The 18856-nt window shown below is 44.1% G+C and overlaps 1 long non-coding RNA gene across 2 annotated transcripts in view; it reads left to right on the top strand.

Moving 5' to 3' along the window:
• The window catches only part of LOC128853833 (uncharacterized), a 46573-nt gene that overhangs the window by 10211 nt on the left and 17506 nt on the right, over window positions 1–18856 (top strand). Inside the window, exon 3 of one of the 2 annotated variants that reach the window (XR_008452637.1) lies at window positions 2731–3331. The exons of the other annotated variant lie outside the window; for it this stretch is intronic. This is a non-coding gene — a long non-coding RNA (uncharacterized LOC128853833). Of the gene's footprint in view, window positions 1–2730; window positions 3332–18856 lie in introns of those variants that run through there. 2 annotated transcript variants of the gene reach the window in all.

Here is an 18856-nt window from a genome sequence, read left to right as displayed (position 1 = left end):
AAGCTGTTCAGTCCAAGCAAAGGAAGGTGTTGGGAGGGAGCTGGCGGCGCAGGAAGCAAAGCGTCACAAGGAGTTGCTGAGATGATGAACTGGTGTCCCCTTCTGGGACGCTGGGGGTTAATTTGCTGGCAGTGAGATTATTGGAAGCTCTGATTTAATATTTGTATTTACTTCGGGTAAACAAATTAACAAAAAAACCCACAAGTCTTACTAATTTAAGGCACCGCTTGATTGAGGCTAGTAGAAAATAATGAATCTCATGCAGTAATTTCACTCCTAACCATGCAGAAGGTGCGCAACGTGTGTAGCTTCATCCCTGTGGATGCAATATAACTGGTCCCTGTACACGAAGGGTGCGTGTAGTTATAGGCTGCAGGAATGTGATCCAGCTCCCGTAATGGCAGTGGAAAAGGACTGTGTTTTGCGTGTATTGAGTATTTGAAGGGAAAAGATGGAGCAGGGGAACGGGGGTGGTTTGGCCAAGCAGAGGAGATGGCTGTGCCGTCAGTACCTGGAGGGAATGTTCTGAAATACATGCAACAGGGGATTGGCGATAAAAAGCAGGGAGTGATGCTGCAGCTTGGCCCTGAGCGGGTCCACTGTGGGCCGGGGACTGGGCTGCACGGGGCAGGCAGGGTGAGAGGCGTATTTATATCAAGGCGTTGTCTCTTCCCTTCGCCAGCGGTGTCAGGACTGTGATGTACGGGGAGCCACACCACTTTGCTTTCTTTAAATTAAGCCAGCTTTGTCCTAAAGCCTTGTCTTTGAGACAATAAGACGCACCCGCTAAAATCTATTGTGCCATTTTTGCAAAGACCAGCAAAAGTCGCCTGTGCGCCTTCCCCTCCCTGTCCTCCACGCTCATTTGGCCTACTTGAAACTGAATTTATTCCTGGGAAGGTCCCCATCAATTTGCCTTGCTCTTTTGTTGACAAGTTTATTAAAAACCCGGGCAACTACATATTAAACTTTTATCAGTGTCGAGGAAGAATACGTCCTTTGAGCAGCCACAAAAGTTATGGATTGGGTCTTAACGTTTCTTGTTCCACCGTTGGGCTGAGTCAGCATAACAAATAAAAGCTGCCACTTCTTTCTTTTCTGCTTTCTTGAGAGACAGTTCCCCTAATGCTTTAAGTAACAGTATCCAACAATGCAAAAAGGTTTAAGGGCTGGGTAAACATGATTTTGGGGTTTTGTGGGGGTTTTTTTGTGTGTGTGGCCATGGATCTTTAATAATTTGAATTATTAACTTAAAATGGGAATAAAACTTGAACTTTGGAGAACCTCCCGTACAAGGACAGGCTGAGACAGTTGGGGTTGTTTGGCCTGGAGAAGAGAAGGCTGTGAGGAGACCATAGAGAGCAGCTTCCAGGACTGAAAGGGGTTGCAGGAAAGCTGGAGAGGGGCTCTGGAACAGGGAGTGCAGGGGTAGGATGAAGGGGGGAGGTTTTGAGCTGAAAGAGCAGAGATTGAGATGAGATATCAGGAAGAAATGTTTTGCTGTGAGGGTGAGGAGGCCCTGGCCCAGGTTGCCCAGAGCAGTGGTGGCTGCCCCATCCCTGGAGGGGTTCGAGGCCAGGTTGGATGGAGCTTGGAGCAACCAGATCCAGTGGGAGGTGTCCCTGCCCATGGCAGGGGGTGGGACTGGATGGGCTTTGAAGTCCCTTCCAACCCAAACCAGTCTATGAAAGTTATTGCTTCTTAGCTCTGAGCCAATAGTTTTGGTAAAACAAGTGACGCTTAATAGTATTTATATGAAAAAATCCCCCCCTTCTCAAATTAATGATGTTTGTTTTACTACAAGTGACATGTTTCCACCCTCTGCGAGGGCGTGAAGGGGCTGACGTGACGCTTGGCTGAGGATGCACCTTTTGTGCTGCTGCAATATGGGATCTTTACTCTTTTTCTTTAGTCATAAGATGAAACAAAGAGGAAGCCAATATGTTGCACCAAAGATGTTAAAAATAAAGCGTTAGAATCACATAACCTAGTTCCCATTTTGCAATGCGGCTGAGTTTTTAGGAGTTGAAAGAAGCCTGAAAAATAATTGGTGAAAAGGAGTTTGAACTGATATAACAACAGACAGGCAGGGAGAAAAGTATTCCTGTGACTGAGCTTAAATCCTGCTGGATAAATAAATAAATAACTGCTCCCAAACAGCATCTTTCTCTGCCTGTCACCATGTCCAAGGATTTTTTAGTCCTTAAACAGGTTTGCTGGCATAATTTGTCAAGTCCAACAGGGAGGTTTCAGTGTGACAGAAGATCATTTTTCACCACGCACAGTGGTGCACCAAAGCAGTCCTGCAGGCTCAGAGCAACTCCATAATTAGATAACAGTTAACATACGTGTATTAGATGGATCATCATTCATCCTATAGGATACAGCAGAGCCCGCCACTGCCGATACTGTGCTGTGCTGAAAGCAGGCAGGGAGCGTTCTGGACAAATACATCTTCCTCCAGAAGTTTATCTGCATCACCATTTGCTCCAATTATAACTAATTGGACACATATTGCATTTTCATAGCATCTAATTTTCTATTGATTTTAACGGGACTGCTGGTGTTTTGCACTATTAAGTGGTATCTTGTATCAGTTGCTGTTTAAAAACGCTGAGTACACTCCCCTGTATGGAATTATGCAGTCAGCAGATATTTTAAAACCTATTTAATTGTTTGGTCCATAAAATGCACAAACTGTATTAGGGAACGGCTTTGTTCTCTTTTCAGTGTGCGAGTTGAAAAAACAAAAATCCAACCCCACAACTATTTCCACTGCTGGTTTGGAGAGATGCAGCTCCCAGAGACCTGCCGAGAGCCTTGCATTTCATGCAAACAGCTTCAGAGGATCTGTCTCAGTCCTGCTTGGAGCCGGAGCATTTGCGCCTCCCTCCAGGTATCGATGCTCTGTGCTGCCAGAGCGGATCACGTCTGTGCTCAAAATGAGACCTTAAATGAGGCCTAGGACCAAAATTTGTATTAAAACAGAGAATCTATTAAGAACAAAGACTTTGATAAGATCGCTTTCGACTTTCTGTATAACTAAAGGATAAAGTGATAATTATAGGGTTCGAGGCTTTACTTTCTAACATGGATATTGCCGTGTACCTCGGCAATATATTCAAATAAAACAAGACTATCAAATTAGCCATTGCATTTCAGCAAGTACTCAGTGAAGCAGGACGAAGACAATGGTCCTCTGTTCAGCATCATTTAAAGAAGATTTAAAAGATTTAGGGAAGGAGCAGAGAGGTGGCCTGGCAAAAAGTGTTTCCAGCAATGTGTGGTGGATCATTTGGTCCTGGATATTGGATGATGGCATTAATGGCAGAGAAGGTGATGAAAATGATGCTGTGGGGCAGCTGAGTTACCCCAGAGTGTTGGTGAGTTTGCCATCAGGGTGCTGCCTTCGCTAGCCGTTAGCAAGGACCACGTTGTGTCTGGGAGACAGGTGAGTTCACGGAGGTGTATAAATTAAACAGACAGTTTATTAAGTTCAGGTAATAGTTTTGGTTTGAAAGACTGAGTGGCTACTGCAATGTCAGCAACTACTTTAGTGCGCAAAAGAACTGAGTGCTTTTTAATTAAGTCAAATAAAATCTGAGCGGAAGACTCCCGAGCCTCGTCTGGAGTCTGCTTTTTGGGTTGAATATCTGTAATTTTAGAAATGTTAATAAAACATGGTCCACTTTCCCTGTAATAATATAAGTGAAATTAATATTTGATGCCTGTAAGGAAAAGGATAAAAGTGGCGAGGTTGTATTTTCTGGTTTACAAATGGCACATTGTGCAGAATACAGCAACTGTGGCATTGATTTAAGCATCCTTGCAAAGACACCATGCAATAAAGTTGAATCATCTGCAGTACAAGTATGGCTGTTTGGTGGAAAAAATAGCAAAGCGAGGGAGGAAACATTTTCCTGCATTATCAAAAGCCACTTCATTTTGGGGAAATTTCCTCCGATTTAGTAACATTTGGATGGAAATCAAATAACACATTAGCTCGAGGAAAGGGGGGAAAAAACCTTCCAAAGCTAATTACAAAGGGAATGTGCACTTCATTAAGATAAAGCTGTAGGAAATCAATGTTCTGTATTGTTGTTTTTCCCTTTTGATTGGATTTTAGAATGATAAATTGTTAATGCGTTTGATCTGAAAATGATTTGTTTATTCAGATGAAGAGCAGCAGTACTTTGTCTCATTTGGCCTTTTAGCTTATAATGATAATAGCTTTGAGGGAGGCTCATTTCTCAAAAGGGTATTGGACTGGAATAGGCAGGAGATTTCTGGACTCAGAAGGATGGGCCCTATGCAAAGGTTCGTTGTAGGCTAATTCTATTGCATGTTGAATCTTCTGCTTCATTAGGAATATCGACAAATGCTGATAAATTCTTTGGCTTTTCTGTACTGTCTATAACATATCTTTATTAGAATATTGAGGCTAAAGCAGAAAGGTCTTCAACAGAGCAGATCCTCTTGCGTTGCATTCTACTGATCCTACTTGCCATGGTTTGGTAATGTGGGGCTTTTGCCCATTTTTATGCCCATCTTTATTAACCACATCGCTGACATCTGGACCAAAAGCAGAACAGAGGCAGTACGCAGTAGTTGAAAGAGAGAGAAAAGTGATGATAGGTTTGTTTGGCGATTTTGGCTTTGATTTGCCTCTAACATGTCATTTGCTCAGTGTGCCCTTGGCTCTCCAGTGCCACCCTGTAGCACATGTAGAGTTTGCCCGGCTTGGCGGTGTGCTGGTGCTGTCGGCAGGAGCAGGGTCCTGTGAAGGGTGGCACCAGCACCCAATCCTGGCCCCAGGGGCCAGAAAGGAGCTGCCAGTGTGAGACCCTGTTTCACGAGGAAATTACTGGACCTGGCTTCACTTTGGACAGCAAAGCTGAATTTGGTGGTGTCAGCTGTCATGAGTTTTTGAACCTGAGGCGTGATGCTGTCACAGCCTGCACTTGCAACATCAGCAGAGGCAGGGAGGGAGAGGGACACCGAGCCCCCGCCTGGCTGTTAGGGCTTGGTGAAGCTCTCCAGCCAGATCCCACCTGCTGAATCCTGCAGTGCTGAGCACACCGTACCCCCACATCGCACAGGGCTGTGGGGCCACAGGCACTCAGGGGACGAGCACTGCTCGCAGGAGAGATCAGGAGTTTCAACACAGCTCAGACCTTTGAAACCTCTGTAATTCATCTTGCTGGGATGCTCAGAGCCCAGCCTGGTGGTTACCTGGGCTGGCAGAGAGCTGTGTTCTCCCTGCCGGGAGGCTACAAACCCCGGTGTGTTTGTTACATCCCTCTCCAGCCGATAATGTGGGCTGCTCTTTCTCAGCTGCCGGGAAAGCCTCACCACCAGAGAGACATCATTAGTTTTGATAAATGGCATCCAGGAGAGAAAAACTAATTTTCTAAAAAGAAAAACCTCACTCATAACTCACTGCAGAGAATTTAAACAAAACGTTACAGAACATCCATGCCAACTCGCATTGATTTCAAATGTGTTCCTGGGCACCCCTCGGAGCAAAGCGGGGGGAGTGAGAAGAGCATTTGTCCCTGGCAGGAGATGCTTGTTGTAACCCCTGCTTCACTCTCCCACAGCACTGCTTTTAAATTATTCTCCCTAAATCGATGATACTGGGACGAAGCAAGCATACCGGGGGAGCAGAGTACGTTTTTAGTGTGTGGTGGTGATGCTCAGGCAGCTTGGTGCGTGCTGACCCCATATCCATGTGTCCATCAGACTTTAGCTTGCAGGTTCAGTGCAACATTGGTCATTGGTGGCACGTCCACCTCTCCCCAATCACCAGTAAATAATTACTTTCCTTTGCCTCCTGTAACTCACCAAAGGATGAATTTAATACTTCCAGGTCTTCACTGTCTAAGTTTCCATTTAGTTCCTTGGCTTGATTGTCTCTTGAAAAGGTACCTAGAGATAACTCGATTAAATTAATTGTTGCGCTCTTTTTAAAAAGCTATTCTCTCTCTTTCTCTCTCTCTCCCACTGTCTCTCTCTCTCTCCATTTATTTATAGGCAGCTTAGAGTAACGGTTTTGGGCAGTTAAGTGATCTGCAGTACTTACTGTTACAATGCAAAGCCTGTATTTCTTGGGGAGCTGTAACGCTGGCCCACTTGCACTATTTCTGCGTGCAGCGGTTATAAGCACAGGTGCTTTTTCCTACTATCATCTTGCAGCATGGTGGGCTGCAAGGAAGAGAGGGGAAAAGTCACCTTTGCCTTATGACGCATATAAATTCTTTAAATAGGTTATGCACATGGCAATGTGCAATATCTGCGCGTGGCTCTAGGTTAAGAAGGAAAGGCCTGACTTTATTGGCTCCCACTGCAGAAATGATCGGAGCTGCTGCGATTTTTAAATTTGATTTACTGAGTTATTTTTAGCAGTGGGGTGGTCATGCTGCAGGGCTCTCCAGGAGAAATCAACTCCCAAGTGCTGCAACACGAACCATCGTGCAAGTGACTTGGGCATCGGCAGCGTGGCAGGGGCTCGTTTTTGCCAGTTGGGGACAAATTGCTTGATTATGAGATTGCAAGAAAGAAAAGCCATTTTTTTTTTTTGCATTTCTCTCCCCTCTTTCTTTTCCTTTCCACTTCTTTCCAGTTGGTTTCTGGTGATGGCAAATACAGCCGTTGCTTGTCTCAAGCAGATCTTAGAACAGCTGAAGCCACTGAATTTAATGCCCGATGAGAAAACATGAGAGGCTGCAGGGAAGGGAGGCAGAGTTTGCTCATCTCTAAAAAAGATTTCAGGTATTCCAGTCCTTTCCCTCGCCATTTGCCAAGGAGAGCTCTGAAGGGAAAAGAGCTCTGCAGCCCAGAGTTACGTGTCTGCAGGCTGGTCATAGCAGAGAATGTCTCTGCCTTACCTGCTGCTGTGTGTTAGGTGGCACTTCAGAAACTGAGACACAGGGCACGGAGGAGGACAGCAGACCGTGAAACACTGAAAGGAAGATGGCAGGAGGTAACAATTAATGTATCTGGATTAAAACAATAGCCTTTACTTATGTCGTGCTGTAATAGCAAGGTGGCTCTCAAAACAGACAGAGCCAAATATCAGGTTTAAAAATGCTCCAGGCTGGTGGTTACCGCTGCAAAGTATTCCACTGCTATTAAACCTGCCTCTTTAATTCAGACCCGCTCTTCAGCCGTAGCTGCTAAGAAGCTTAAATAAATCCTGACTGTCTGAAAGTGCCATTTGAACCAGTGCAACGTCAGGCAGCAAGTTCAGAAGAGGTCCCGGCAGCTGGGAAAGAAAAGCTCCCGAGGAATTCCCCTCTTTGCTGGCCGCAGCTCATGAGGCCAAATGCTTTGCTAAAGCTGGTAAAATGGAACCAAATCAACTGTTCAATGGATTTGGTCCCCTTCAACCAGCTGTAGCTGTGCATTGATCTCTCAGACACACCTTGGACCAAGGCAACTCAGGTAGCAGAAGACAATCAGCCACGTGAACACTGCCGATAAGGAAAGTATGATGACTGGCATCTGCAGATCTATCACTCAAGCTCTAAACTGGTGGGCTGAGCCTGAGTCATTATGTGGTTGCCAGTCAATTCTGCCTAACGGAGACCACTCAAGATTGATAATCTCTGTCGTCCTCCCGTATTGATCTCAGCTGTAATTCAGGACTGTGTATTTCACCTGCAAATGCTGTGCATTTTCCTATGTATTCACTTGTGCCCACCCATGAGCCCCGTGCCTCCGCGTTTCATCTGCTGCAATGAAGAATAAATGTTTTGGTCTGAAGTTCCCTCCTTGTGTTTTGTACCATGCGCCGAGCTGCTCATTCAGTAGGCCCTAGTGAAGAAATGGGTTGCTATGGGGCTACCAGAGCTGGGAATAAGTTTGGAATACCAGCTGCTTCCTAGTTGCCCCAGATTGCATATATATCCACAGGCTGTACTAGCCAGGAACATAAAAGCTATGCTCCTAAAAAGGGGTCCCAAGTTTGATTTTCTTGACCTAAAAGACTTGTAAGATGTCTACCCCATTCTGGTCCTCATAAGCATTAACATCATGTTAGTGGACTTAAAGAAAATTGCTCCCTTTCCCATGTAATAACGATTGTGAGAAAGTAAGCTGGGCATCATCTTTTCCTAACCATCGTAAATCTATAGGACTATCACAAACTGTGGATATTGCTGGTGTAATGAGCCATTTGGATGCAAAACTCTGATATGAGACTATTCATGTCCCTACTTCTTAACAACATATGGCCCGGGTTAACCCCTGGCATGAGGGAGTGCAGGGATTTGTCTCTTTTCACACACCTGAAATTTGATTCACTTGATTCCACATCTCTGGTCCTTCAGGTTCTGTTTGAATGTTCTTACAGTAGGGCCAAGAGCGTTCGTGTGCTTTAGGATAAGGAGAAATTTGCTGGGTCTGAAGCTTAACATGCATCTAATATTTATGTTACTGGGTATTTAAAAGGCAAAGACATCAGGAGCGATGCAACTGCAGGAGCACCATTTCCCAGCTAAAAGAAAAACAGTGCTTACTCAATTCTGCCAGCTCATTTTCCTGCACTATAACAGTGCCTAATCATCCAAGCTAAAATCCTACTGAAGTCTACATGGGTTTATTTCCCCCACATACTTCAATTAGATCAGGCACATACCCAGTACTTCTGCCTGAGAGCAAGTTCAGACTGAAAAGCGCGCATGGAGCTGAGAGCTCAGGTCTCCAGCTCTCTCTTTCAGATGCAGTGATCAGTCCTCACGCTGAAAAGACTTCTAAGAGGTCAAAACTTCACTAAACGTGAGCCGTGCCTCTACAGCCACTATACAGTGAGACCATCTTCCATGGTGAAACCCCCTTTTGCTGGTGCACGGATCTGTACAACGGAGATGGCCAATACATTTCCAGGTTGTTGCTGAGAAGATGTAGGTACAACGTTGTTGTGTGACTTTCTTCTCTTTATGTGATTCATCGCTATTGAGGTGTCGAGACGCCTGCAAGGAGAAGTGGTTGTGTCTGAACTGATCACAAATATTTCTGACTTTAAAACAACAAAAAAAAAAAGCAAAAACGGGAAGCTATAGATGAACTCTTGGAGAAAAATGTTTTCCTTCATGCCATCAGCTGATTTCTTGGAAATATGTAAAAGAAATAACTGAAATTACTGGCTTATTTATTTATTTCTCACAAATGTAACATCTTTACAAACACCCAACAATGCACTCAAAAGGGCCTTGACCTGGCCTAATGGGAGAGACCCAAGCCTTCACAATATGCATTGGCTGACATTTGTGCTTGCAAACACAGGAAAATGAGCAGCTCCACCAACGCCCCGCAGTATCACAAAGACAGTTTGCCGCTGTGGGTAGTAAGGATGCTCATGGCTTTCCAGTTACAGCCACACAGCACAGCTCTGCCCTTGGCAAAACAGCCAAGTGGCCACCACCTTTGTAGCTCCAAGTCACATCTTGACACATTGTCTTTCCCAGTCAATTATTTGTTTTGCAATTAGCAGTGCTGGTTTCTGAGCACTACCCAATCCCACCTCCTAATTTCCATCTCAGAAGCATCAAGTGAAGGCATTGGTTGAGACGGGAATGACTATGAATAGCAGTCACTGAGAAAACGTCACCTTAAAGTTGTCATTGTCCATCCTGAGATTCAGGAAAAAGGAAGGACGGGGATGAAAGCGCAAGGGAAGGAGAATCCCCAGCACAAGTCCCTAATTGCTAGCAGTCTAGGCTGTGAATGATATCGGGACTCTAGAGGAAAAGCTTGAGTAGAAACAGATGCTTCCAGCAGGCTGTGGCCTGGGTTTCCAAAATACCACACTCCTCCCTCCTGCTCCCACAATCTGGGTTGTTCTCTCTCGTTCCCTAGGGCTGCATCCAGTGTAAACAACACCATTATTAAAATTCTTCTTTGGTAGTGATAATTAAGTTACTAAAAAAATGTCAAATGGGGAAGGTGAAAGCATTGTAACTTGAACAAATCACAGAATCACAGAATCATTTAAGTTGGAAAAGACCTTCAAGATCTTCAAGTTCAACTGTAGAATGTTGAAATGTAAATGAAAACTCTTTCTCCTTAAAGAAGTGTGGTCCATATTGAGGTACCCTCAAAGCCACCTGAGCCTTCAATAACAGAAAAGCTTCCAGTGTCTTGAATCAAGAGATGATATAAATACATAGGGATGACAGAGGTTGGGCCACATATGTAATGCTTAAATGTGGATCCCACCTTCAGGCACCTATGCTTGAAGATTTCTCCCAGCATTTTTATTGCCTAATTATATCTTTATGGAATGACCAATTCACTTAGCAAGGAATTTCTGTAACAGCACAGCTAGTCTAGTTGAGGAAATACAAGGTCTAAGGAGAAGGCAGCAGGTAGACTTAAGGGGAACTCTCTAGAGACTGCCAATATATGAACAAACCGAAGGCATGGGTGAAAAATTACAAATATCCTTCCCAAGAGTTTGTGTTTCAGCCCTGCTCGCTCCCAAATCCCTCCTGATGAAAATGGAGGGTTTTGGAGTAAATGGAGCTTGCTCAATTCTGCTCATTGCAGCCGGGAGCTGCCCAGGTCGTGAAACTGCCCATGGTTGCAAACTGGATCTGTTTCAGCCAGTTTCCCGTAAAGCACAGCTCTGAGTGGAAAGTTTTACCACTGACTTTGAAAACTCCAGGATCAGGTCCTGGCTAAGGTGTTATAAGCCTTTAGCCAACCACCCTTAACTTCATCGAATCTAGTTCTCCTCCATATCCACTAAGAGGCTGCTCTGATGGCCACCAGACACTGCTAGTTTCCTGGAAACCCTATTAGCTTCTCAAACAGGGTGATCCTGAGGACTCAGTCCTGAAAACCTTTTGTGCAAATATTAAATAACAGTGACTAATTAGCAGGAATAATCCTTTTTTGCTTGACCCTCTTCTGTAACAAAAGACCTTTGTCAGCAAACGCAAACGTTATTTTGAGGACCAATTCATAATCTAGAGCTGCTAAACACATCAGCCTAAATACACGAATACTCTAATATCCATATTTATACAGGACTTAAGACAGATAAAAATAGGCACATTATCTGTCCCAAAGACCTGAGAGTCAAGTCAAGTGTAGGAAAAGAAGGTGACAAAAAGGTAATAAAGAAGGAATTCAGTTCTATCTTTGATACATCTGCAAGTGCATCTTTGGGTGGATTCTGGATCAGCTAGGATGATTCTGGATCATCCAGATCAGCTGGATTCTGTCTGTGGAGTTCTATTATGTGCATCCTTTTCCTTCATCTGTTTGTTGGGTTTTTTTCCCTGAGACGAGAGGAAAAAAAGGACAAGCAAACCAACAGGCAGATAATTGTTCTGTGCTGACAGTTTGTCAAGTGAAGGAAGCACAATTTTAGTCAAGAGATCTGCGTTACTGCGGCACTTGAGCAGAAGTCTCTCCTTTTCCTCCCAGATGGCATTGACATATAGCCTGAAGGGGCTATCAGGATACAAAGCTAAAGATGGTTAAAGACATTAAAAACTGTACAATCTGAGCAGCGTCTACACCAGGACCATCATCTAGGAGGAAGATTCATCCTGACGTATTGGGCAGGAGGCAGACCCGCTGGTGTTATGTATAGCTGCGGAGCCAAAGGTATTTTTGAGATAGATGAAAAAAATATATATTCCTGCTACTAACCATGCCTTTTCTAGTGGGTCTTTATTGACTCTTGAAAAAATATGACAAATAAATGCAATGATCTGCCTTCTTCTTTCTTTCCGAGTGAATGATAGCTCCAGCAGGGTGTTTATCACCGAGTGCAATGACTGGCTTGAGCCATTCATGTCTAACTCCACTTCCCAGAGAGCTATTCAATGCATCCTCTTCATCACAGGACCACCAATGTTTCCCAGGTCCTGCCAGGGCTTCTGTTAATAATAAATATTGCACTCAGAATAAGATTGTAAATCTTGCCATAGAATGGAGGGAATTTGAATTTCTGCATTCCTTGAGTCTGGTGGTGTATAAGTTGCTGTAATTTACTTGCACAGAGAATGGGCTTAATACTCTTGCACTTGTTTAATAAGCTGCACAGCCCTTTCATAGACCGGATGCAGCTGGAGGAATAAAGAACCGCAAAGGGAGGACTTCACCTACAGGAAAATATCCTCTACTTCCCCCCAAAGTGATGAAAATGTCAACACCATTGACACAACCGCTAATTAAAAATGACTGCTGTAATCGTGCATATGATAGCCGTAGGATATTAGATTGGATTAAACATAAACAGCGAGGTGCACTGCACATGTTTTCCATAGGAATAAAGGGCTGATGGTGATATCTTCTGTACATCCAAGCAAGAACAGAAGACGGACACCCCGGCTCCTGGCATGAGCTGCTCCTTTGCCGCCCAGCCCCGGTGAGCTGTGCAACAGCGACTGCCTGCACAGCCTGAGCTATTTGCAACCGCGAGATAACACATGTCCACGTGTACTTCTTTGGCTGAGGTTTAAGCGGACGTCCTTTACTTTGTGTTTGACGTGGCCAGACAGCACGTGCGTGGCTGGTCGTAGCAACTTGGCGGATTCATACATTACCTCAGTTACTGCGGCAGTGCTGAGCTGTAGTAACACCCTAGACTGGGGTGTGGATAAGCTCTCTTTTTCCTCCCAAGGAATAAAATCTGTCATTTTGGGGTATTCAAGAAACAGAATTACAACAGAAAATAGCTCATCAATGCCACAGGTAAATGATTCTCTTACATAAATGCTGTGCCTGGATTGGGCAGACTGTCTATTTTAACGTTCATCTGCTCTTACCCTACGCTGGTGACATTCAGGTAGGCCCAGGCATCTCAACTAGCTATAGGTAGTTGTGTTTTATTGTCCAACATCAGCAATAAACGCTGTGATGCTCCGTGTAGTCCCAGGGCAGCAAGGTAGGATTGCGCCACAGAGCTGGGGTTGGGGACAGAAGCACATTTGTCTAATACTATGGCAGCGTTATTCCTGGATGGACAGTGATCATAGCTAGTTTGCACCATCCATCTTTGCAAGAGGGTTTTTTTTTACAAAGAAAAGAATTGGGGGACGTGATAGTTAAGTATTTAGGAGGAAAAGTGGATCACCTGGAAAGTAAAGGCATAATCTATCTTTCTGTGAGAAAGGAGCATGGCCCAATGAGCCCCAAAAGCCTGGGGGGGACAAAACCTGCAGCAACCCTTTGTGCTGAGATATCTGTCAATCATAGAAAGAAGAATGAAAAGAAAGAAAAATAAATAGCTGTGCCATTAGTGCCCTAGGGCAGTGTTCAACAGCTGGCACTTCCCAAGCGTAATGATCCTGAGCCCAAAACTACCATTGTAGAGGCTTAAGAGTTGTATCCTTCTTCATTTTAAAGCAGACAATGATGTGTGAAGCAGTCAATAAAAAGAAAGGGTTTGGGGAAACCAAGGAACAGATAGAAAGTAGCTAGAAAGTGATGGGTGTGATTCCATGACTTTTACTAAGACAGCTTCATCTCCTGCAAGTGAAGCTGGAGTTAAGACTGGTGTCATCCTTGCTTCGTTTTGAGGCTGAGCATTTCATTCTCAGCTCTGGTGGAAGTGCTAAAGGCTTCTTAATAATAAGCTTTCTTCATTTTAAGACTTTGATTGTTATATCCAGCGTGCATTTTGACATTGAAAATTTTTATGTGGGGTGTCAATAGGTTTCCAAGCATGGACAAGTTGATTCCTGAGTGGATTAATATGACACGTCTTTTAAACAGAAAACTAACGTACATCTTCCATCAGAGACTCGCTAATGAAGCACATTTACTTGGTTAATCCATTTTTTCTGTACTAAGTGCACTGCATAAGGTATAAAAATACCAAATCAATAGCCAAAGAGTATATAAAAATGAGACTGAGTGATCAGAAACCATGTGTGAGCCACCCTCTCTTTGCCTTCTTGGAAGACTCCAATTTCTGTTTGTGCTACTCATTTCCAAAGTCGCCCCAGGATGACAAGGCTGCAAAACCCCAGGTGTCCTTGTAAGTCCCAAGGGGGAGCAGGTACAGTGAGCCACCTGCTTCCAGGGGTCTTATGGCTTCGGCTCTCCTGCAGCCCTCTCTATTTTTAGAAGTAGCTAGTTTAAAGTCATTGGGCTTTTCTTCTTTGTTAGTTTCTTTCATTATTATTGCAGCAGGAACTGGGGAGCAGGAACGTGTATAAAAGACGACGGCGTCTTCCACTACATTTGTCCAGGGAGCCTGTCCCACCCTGCCAGGGAATCTGCACAAACTCCTCTCTTCTGTTTTTCCATCAGAATACAGCAGTGTTATTTCAAAGAAAACGCCTGCACAGCCTTCTCTCTGCAAACACTGCAACCATCATTCGATCAGGGCAACTCTCTCGTGTGAGCTAATTTAACAAGCGGGTGCTTTGCAGGCTGTGGAGAATTGCCTCTTACCTAATAATTCTGCTAATTTGCTTAACTTTCCCAGATTGCAAACAGCCCTGCTCTGAACGAGCAGCTTTCTAAATGAACCCCCAGACAATTTCTTGACAAGAGAGGAAAGGAAAGGTGGATGGCTTGGGAGGTTGAAGCTCACAGGCTTTTATTTTTGACCTTTGGGCCAGCGTTCAGATTTGCTTGTTGGGAAAACTGCATTCAGGATCTATTTTCTTCAGGGATTTACGCTACCCTTTTGCTTGTAATTATTCTCACTTGATGCCTTCCATAAATTAAAGATGCTTCTGTCAGGGAGTTCCAGTCCTCTCAATTATCTTGCTAAAGTCTCCTCGTTTGTGGTTGTGAGCTACACCACCAGGTTTGCCATCCTTGCGAAGCCCCTGGTCAGTGGCTGCAGGCAGAGAAAGAAGGGATATACGTGAGTAATACAAATATCTGAGGAATCACTGAAAGAAATGAAAACTGCAGTAAAGGTAAATGTCAGAGTATTTAAAGACAATGTTAACTATTGATTTTTCAGAGGAGACTACCTCTTCAAAGGATGGCAAGCATGCTGTCAGGTACAACCTAGATGGATGGCGGAGAGAGGGAGGCAAGTGAACTGGGAAGACTGATATTTTCCCTGAGAGCAAAATGAACCCTTTACAAAGCCTTCGGGATTAAAGAGGTGGCTTAGTTCTTTCACAAAGTCTACCCTTCATCCCATTTAAGTACCGTGCCTTTTCTAAGAAATGAAGGGCAAAGAAGCACTGATGAGCAATAAAGAGATAAGCGACAAAGTACTCGTTTCACTGGTGTTTTCCAGTGAGAAATGAACCCTCAAGCACACCCAGTGATTTGTTGTCAAAGTGGCAAAGCTCACCCAAGTTCCTGATTTAGCTTCCAGCAGAGATGCTCATTGCTCATTCTCACACCCTGGAGCAACTCGGACTCATTACGCAGTGTTTGCTCTTCCCACCTGCATCTGCTTGTATGCGGGGTGGCATCACCCTCACCGCAGCTGAGGCTGCTGGAGTGGAGATACGAGCAGCTGGAAAAAAAAGGAGGGAGCAAACCTCTCTTTTTCTCTGTACCTACGACTAGGAACCTGTGGGAAATTATAACCAACCTGGCAAATTTTTATTATCCTTTACTACGGTAGGATATGCTATGATTTCATATGGTTTAAGAGAAAATCAAGCCTAGAATAAAAACTTTGCTAAAAAGCAAATACGTGTGTGTGTGTGTATATATTAGAAAAAATATCTCTATATATTTACATATATATTTTTATATATACCTGCCTTATGGCCCATGCTGTGATACCCCTGCCAAAGCACCCTGGAACGGATACTCCTGGCCGTGGCTGCATGCATCTGTCGGGGATTGTTCCTTTAGAGCTGTACTGCAGAGACAATTCTATACATGGTGCTTTGGGAAAATGGCATGATAAGAATTTAGTTAGGGGATTTAAAGGTCTTCCAGACCTGCATTTTCAAAAGGGGAAACTTCTTATCTCAATGGGTGTTTGGAACAGGGAGGAATGAAGGGTCTAATCCAGTCAAGTATAACGTCGGCCTGGGCAAATTAATTTTACATTTGGATACGATGCCTTTTCTGGAGGCTAATTTGGGTTCCAGAAGAAAAATATTTACACATATCTATGCAACCAGGGAAGTGGGTGATGCTGGGGAGTCACTACTGACTCTGGCAGGTTTTGAAGGAGAACAGACCATCCCAGAGGGTCCCCCTGAGTTTCCCCCCCCCGCCCGCCAAGTTTTTTGGGTACTTCAGTTTGAAGATCCCCGAGGGGGTTTATAACCCTTGCTCACCTCCTTTGGCAGCCAGCTAAAGTTGCAGAAACCCCCGCTTCCTTGTAGATGCTAAACACAGCACAATACGGTATTACTACCGGGGGTAACTTTTGGGTTAGATTTACTATTCCAATAAGGAGGTCTTCAGACAGTGTTAAATGACAGATGATATAATTTTTGGATGCAATATTCATCTGAATTTTATTTTCTGATGTTTTGACTCATTGACTTGATGTCTCTCCATTATGCACACACCTCTGGAGATGTTGCTGGCAATGATTATGCATAGCATTGAGTTAGTGAATAAAACCACTCCAGGAACTGCTTTACAGATCACAGTATCGTTTTCTCTATAATTGTCCCACAAATGGTGGAAGTTATATGGAGAGATCAGTGTGCTCTGACAGACTGCATATTTTTGCAGTGTGCATCAGATCTCGCTTTGGCTTCTGAGACTTATTTCTGATGGTTCTTGGGGATTTAACTTTAAGACCAATATATTTTAGTATCCATATACGCTCCACTGTTCATGTCATCTGGCAGCAACTGAGGATGAGCTGTCTCCTTAATATGGATGAGACACCAATTTATCTAAGTTATCACCTCCCAATCTCTCATTCATCTCTGCTGTTAACTGCTGTGTTTCTGACATCCATACCTAAACTATCACCAACTTCTTCTCCTTCAACTGAAACTATAAGTAATTTTTGGCTGGAAGTTCTTGTTATGTGTGTAATGGCTTCTTCATCTCCCAGCTGGAATTCAACCATCAGGTGACAGAAATAGGCTCTGGACACTATGTTTTAAACCCACAGCATTACATAGATCCACACAGCGGAGTAAATAAAATGTCAGGGTGCCTTTCCACCGCCTGAAAATATATGACCAAATTAACACGTCCCAAGCTTACTTTGAACAACACTGCAGCGCCGGTTGTGTACAGCCCAGGCAACTGATTGCAAAGTCAGCAATACTTTCCCCCTTCCTAATGCATTCCCAAACCAGCGAAACTTAGCCCTACTCTTGGTATTCTCTTTATAGAAGGTCCCAGTGCTATTATGTATCAAATAAAGGTCTCATTACTTAGTTTCTGGTTCCTTCGTGCCACTGCTCTCATTAATCATTTTGTTCTTCAAGCCATAGCTACAAGCCATTAGAACTGTCTCGCTCCTCACCCTGCAGTTAGAGATTCCCTCTCCTGCAGTTCCTCTGCCTCTTCATGCTGCACGTGCCGTGTGAGCACCAACGTGCTGAGGACCATTGCTGCTGGTTTGGTCAGTAATGGATGGCTGAGAACCTCTTGACTCTGAGATTAGAGTCTTAGGTCAAAGAGGTGGTCTCCTGTTTCTGCCCAGCCTCATCTCAGGGCACCTGGGGATGCTCCGGCTGCTAAATACCCCAATGCTGCCAGCTTTGTGCCTTGCAGTGTCTCTAGATACAGCCCCAGTCCCAGACAAAGAGGAAAACTCTTTGGTTGTGCCCCAGATCTGTTAATTTAATCAAAAAATTGTTGTGAACAATTGAGGACATGAAATCTGCATTATCTTCTCCTTCTCCGTTCAAGTTCCCATTTGGTTACATGTCCAGGGAGCTCCGAGGTCCAGCACAGAGATCAGTGGAGGGTCCTACTCTGCATTTCCCCGTGGCAGAACCACTGCTCCCACCAGACGCTGCCCTGCCCATGCCGCATCACTTGTGTTTGCAGTGTGGGACCCAGGGATTTTGCCACTTTTTCTGGGTAATATATTTTTCAAGAGCATAAATGACTTGCTTAAAGCACTGGAATCTAATTCTCTTCATGCAAAAGAGAAAGGCAAAAAGGCAGAGGAGCACAGGAGAGCAGATCCCCTTTCAGCTCCATGAACTCACCAAGTCCAATAGTTTATTAATTTTGATTAGCCTTGGAATTCATATATATGTGTGTGTGTGTGTGTGTGTGTGTGTGTGTACACACACACATATGAACTTATATAATGACACATAATGAGTTTAGAGTTTGGCATTCCAAAACAGGTAATTAAAATAGTTCATTGTTGATTAATCACTTGCAAAATAAATTATTAGCAATATCACTGTTAGCATTATGTTTATTACTACAATTTAGAGAAATTAAGGTAGTTCACTTACATTAAATTAAACATGAAAGCACGGATGTAATGTACCCTAGACAATATCTATTTACTCAGAGAGCAAATGTGATGTGTGCATTACAGTACATTTGCTAGGTCATACATCTTGGATGGCCTCTTCGTGTCACCACCAGAAACCTAATACCAACACACAGATGATTCCCATCTCTTTCCGTAAATATAAAAATAGGATCTGCTGGACTTTAGCACTTGCTGTGCACTGCAGCATGCTCCAGGCAGCTCTGGCTCATCCGGGGATGCTGAAGGCAGCTGGGACCCCCGTGGGATGGAGGGTGGCTCTGCAGTACCACCGCCAGCCCCGGGGATGGGGGAGCTAATAGGGGCATGAAGGGTCATACCAAATGCGAGCCCTCAAAAAAACAGAATTGGAAAGAAAATCAAATTTTTCTCTCCTCAGCAGGACCCCAGGCCACAATTATGAGCCAGATTATCACCAAATTGCACAGAAATGGAATAAATCTCTGCCTCGCTCTACAAGATGCTAAAGGCTTAAAC

The sequence above is a fragment of the Cuculus canorus genome, chromosome 16, assembly GCF_017976375.1.
Source record: "Cuculus canorus isolate bCucCan1 chromosome 16, bCucCan1.pri, whole genome shotgun sequence".
Classification (NCBI taxonomy): Eukaryota; Metazoa; Chordata; class Aves; order Cuculiformes; family Cuculidae; genus Cuculus; species Cuculus canorus.
Note: the sequence above shows the minus strand (reverse complement) of the source record. Positions and strands in the feature narration are given on the sequence as shown.